At 35.8% G+C, this 4,916-nt stretch overlaps 1 non-coding gene across 1 annotated transcript; it reads right to left on the reverse strand.

The window, feature by feature from the left end:
- Positions 1–4,341: 4,341 nt before the first annotated feature.
- Positions 4,342–4,449, reverse strand: LOC148567330 (small nucleolar RNA R71). Its single transcript, XR_015882863.1, has one exon. It is a non-coding gene; the product is annotated as a small nucleolar RNA R71 (small nucleolar RNA).
- Positions 4,450–4,916: the final 467 nt, after the last annotated feature.

Below are 4,916 nucleotides of genomic sequence, written 5' to 3' on the forward strand. Positions count from 1 at the left end.
TAGTTTTTACTATGTTTTTATTAGTTTTTATGCACAATTCATATTTCTGGACTTTACTATGATTTTTTGTGTTTTTCTATGATTTCAGGAATTTTCTGGCTGAAATTGAGAGACCTGAGAAAAAATCTTATTCAGAGGCTGAAAAAGGACTGCAGATGCTGTTGGATTCTGACCTCCCTACACTCGAAGTGGATTTTCAGGAGCTACAGAAACCAAATTGGCACGCTGATGAGCGGATAATTTATACGCTTTTTGGCATTGTTTTTAGTATATTTTTAGTAGGATCTAGTTACTTTTAGGGATGTTTTCATTAGTTTTTATGTTAAATTCACATTTTTGGACTTTACTATGAGTTTGTGTGTTTTTCTGTGATTTCAGGTATTTTCTGGCTGAAATTGAGGGACTTGAGCAAAAATCATATTCAGAGGTTGAAGAAGGACTGCTGATGCTGTTGGATTCTGACCTCCCTGCACTCAAAGTGGATTTTCTGGAGCTACAGAACTCGAAATGGCGCGCTTCCAATTGCGTTGGAAAGTAGACATCCAGGGCTTTCCAGCAATATATAATAGTCCATACGTTGGCCAAGAATAGACGACGTAAACTGGCGTTCAACGCCAGCTTTCTGCCCAAATCTGATGTCCAGCGCCAGAAAAGGAGCCAAAACCAGAGTTGAACGCCCAAACTGGCACAAAAGCTGGCGTTCAACTCCAAGAAGGACCTCTACACGTGCAACACTCAAGCTCAGCCCAAGCACACACCAAGTGGGCCCCGGAAGTGGATTTATGCATCAATTACTTACTTCTGTAAACCCTAGTAGCTAGTTTATTATAAATAGGACCTTTCACTATTGTATTAGACGTCTTTTTGACCATCTTTGGACGCCTGGTTCTTAGATCAGAGGGGCTGGCCACACGGCCATGCCTGGACTATCACTTATGTATTTTCAACGGTAGAGTTTCTACACTCCATAGATTAAGGTGTGGAGCTCTGCTGTTCCTCAAAGATTAATGCAAAGTACTACTGTTTTCTATTCAATTCATCTTATTTCGCTTCTAAGATATTCATTCGCACTTCAATCTGAATGTGATGAAAGTGACAATCATCATCATTCCCTATGAACACGTGCCTGACAACCACTTCCGTTCTACATTAGAATTGAATGAGTATCTCTTAAATCTCTTAATCAGAATCTTCGTGGTGTAAGCTAGAATGATGGCGGCATTCAAGAGAATCCAAAAGGTCTAAACCTTGTCTGTGGTATTCCGAGTAGGATTCAATGAATGAATGATTGTGACGAGCTCCAAACTCGCGATTGCAGGGCGTTAGTGACAGACACAAAAGGATAGTAAATCCTATTCCAGCATGATTGAGAACCGACAGATGAATAGCCGTTCCGTGACAGGGTGCGTTGACAATTTTCACTGAGAGGATAAGATGAAGCCATTGACAAGGGTGATGCCTCCAGACGATTAGCCGTGCCGTGACAGGGCATTGGATCATTTTCCCGAGAGATGACCGAAAGTAGCCATTGACAGTGGTGATGTATCACATAAAGCCAGCCATGGAAAGGAGTAAGACTGATTGGATGAAGATAGCAGGAAAGCAGAGGTTCAGAGGAACGAAAGCATCTCTATTCGCTTATCTGAAACTCTCACCAATGATTTACATAAGTATTTCTATCCTTTCTTTTATTTATTAATTTCGAAAACACCATTATCAATTTATATCCGCCTGACTGAGATTTACAAGGTGACCATAGCTTGCTTCATACCGACAATCTCCGTGGGATTCGACCCTTACTCACGTAAGATATTACTTGGACGACCCAGTGCACTTGCTGGTTAGTTATGCGAAGTTGTGAAGATATGTTTAGACCATGGTTCTGTGCATCCGTTTTTGGTGCCATTGCCAGGGAATCAATTTCGAACCACAATTCACAACCTGAGTAGCAATTTCGCATACCAAGTTTTTGGCGCCGTTGCCGGGGATTGTTCGAGTTTGGACAACTAACGGTTTATCCTGTTGCTCAGATTAGGTAATTTTCTCTTTGTTTTGTTTTCAAAAATTTTTCAAAAATCTTTCAAAAATTTTTCTTTTGTTTTCGAAAAAAAAAATGTTTTCAAAACTCTATTTTTCTTCAGAATTTTTAAGAATGAATTCTAGTGTTTCATGAAGCATGGCTAGCTGTAAAGCCATGTCTAATACGACTGTAGGGCATGTTAGACGTGTCATGTCTGAGTTACATACTAAAGCTTGGCTGGCTATTAAGCCATGCCTGACCCTTTGATTGGAGCTTTAGAGCATAAGATTCCTGGAATTCATATTAAAAATTTTGAATCCTTATTTTTCTCTCTTCTAAATAATTTTTGAAAAATATAAAATAAAAATCCAAAAAAATTAGAAAATCATAAAAATCAAAAATATTTTTGTGTTTCTTGTTTGAGTCATGTGTCATGTTATAAGTTTGGTTTCAATTGCATGTGCATCTTGCATTTTTCGAAAATAATCATGCATTCATAGTGTTCTTCATGATCTTCAAGTTGTTCTTGGTAAGTCATCTTGTTTGATCTTTGCATTTGCATGTTTTGTGTCTTTTCTTGTTTTTCATATGCATTCTTGAATTCTTAGTGTCTAAGCATTAAAGAATTCTAAGTTTGGTGTCTTACATGTTTTCTTTGCATTAAAAAAAATTTTTCAAAAATGTGTTCTTGATGTTCATCATGATCTTCATAGTGTTCTTGGTGTTCATCTTGACATTCATAGCATTCTTGCATGCATTCATTGTTTTGATCCATAACTTTCATGCATTGCATCATTTTTCTTGTTTTTTTCTCTCATCATAAAAATTCAAAAATAAAAAAGAAAAATATCTTTCCCTTTTTCTCTCTCATAAATTCGAAAATTAGATTTGACTTTTTCAAAAATTTTTAAAATCTAGTTGTTTTCATGAGTCAAATCAAATTTTCAATTTAAAAATCCTATCTTTTTCAAAAATCTTTTTCAAAAATCAAATCTTTTTCATTTTTTTAGTTATTTTCCAAAATTCTAAAAACATTTTTCAAAAATCTTTTTCTTATTTTTATATCAAATTTTCGAAAATAACATCACCAATTAATGTTTTGATTCAAAAATTTCAAGTTTGTTACTTGCTTATTAAGAAAGATTCAAACTTTAAGTTCTAGAATCATATCTTGTGATTTCTTGTGAATCAAGTCATTAATTGTGAGTTTAAAAATCAAATCTTTTTCAAAAACTAACTTCAATCATATCTTTTCAAAAAAAAAAATATCTTCTTATCTTATCTTTTTCAAAATTTGATTTCAAAATATCTTTTCTAACTTCTTATCTCCTTCTCGTTTCAAAAATTGATTTTCAAAATTTGTTTCAACTAACTAACTAACTTTTTGATTGTTTCTTATCTTTTTCAAAACCACCTAACTAACTCTCTCTCTCTAATTTTCGAAAATATCTTCCCCCTTTTTTCAAAATTTCTTTTTAATTAAACTAATTATTTTTTTTATTTGAATTTTCGAAAAACCACTAACCTTTTTCAAAAACTATTTTCGAAAATCACCAACTCTTTTTCAAAAATAATTTTTGAAAATTCTCTCCCTATCTCATCTCCTTCTATTTGTTTATTCATCTACTAACACTTCTCTTCATCTCACATCTCTGCTCTCCTCACAAATGTGTTTCTTTCCTTACATTACACCCCTATTCCTTTTCTTCTTCTACTAACAATAAGGAACCTCTTTACTGTGAGATAGAGGATTCCTCTTCCTTTCTTGTTCTCTTCTCTTTCTTATGAGCAGGAACAAAGAAAAAGGCATTCTTGTTGAAGCTGATCCAGAACCTGAAAGGACTCTGAAGAGGAAACTAAGAGAAGCTAAATTACAACAATCCAGAGACAACCTTTTTGAAAATTTCGAACAAGTAAAGGAGATGGCAGCCGAACCCAACAACAATAATGCAAGGAGAATGCTTGGTGACTTTACTGCACCTAATTCCAATTTACATGGAAGAAGCATCTCCATTCTTGCCATTGGAGCAAACAACTTTGAGCTGAAACCTCAGCTAGTTTCTCTGATGCAGCAAAACTGCAAGTTTCATGGACTTCCATCTGAAGATCCCTTTCAGTTCTTAACTGAATTCTTGCAGATATGTGATACTGTTAAGACTAATGGAGTAGATCCTGAAGTCTACAGGCTCATGCTTTTCCCTTTTGCTGTAAGAGACAGAGCTAGAGTGTGGTTGGATTCTCAACCCAAGGATAGCCTGAACTCTTGGGATAAGCTGGTCAAGGCTTTCTTAGCCAAGTTCTTTCCTCCTCAAAAGCTGAGCAAGCTTAGAGTGGATGTTCAAACCTTCAGACAGAAAGAAGGTGAATCCCTCTATGAAGCTTGGGAGAGATACAAAGGACTGACCAAAAAGTGTCCTTCTGACATGCTTTCAGAATGGACCATCCTGGATATATTCTATGATGGTTTATCTGAGTTATCAAAGATGTCATTGGATACTTCTGCAGGTGGATCCATTCACCTAAAGAAAACACCTGCAGAAGCTCAAGAACTCATTGACATGGTTGCAAATAACCAGTTCATGTACACTTCTGAAAGGAATGCTGTGAATAATGGGATGCCTATGAAGAAGGGAGTTCTTGAGATTGATACTCTGAATGCCATATTGGCTCAAAACAAAGTATTGACTCAGCAAGTCAATATGATTTCTCAGAGTCTGAATGGAATGCAAGCTGCATCCAACAGTACTCAAGAGGCTTCTTATGAAGAAGAAGCTTATGATCCTGAGAACCCTGCAATAGCATAGGTGAATTACTTAGGTGAACCTTATGGAAACACCTATAACTCATCATGGAGAAATCATCCAAATTTCTCATGGAAGGATCAAAAGCCTCAACA

This window comes from Arachis ipaensis, chromosome B4, assembly GCF_059453495.1.
Source record: "Arachis ipaensis isolate K30076 ecotype BB chromosome B4, ASM5945349v1, whole genome shotgun sequence".
Taxonomy (NCBI): Eukaryota; Viridiplantae; Streptophyta; class Magnoliopsida; order Fabales; family Fabaceae; genus Arachis; species Arachis ipaensis.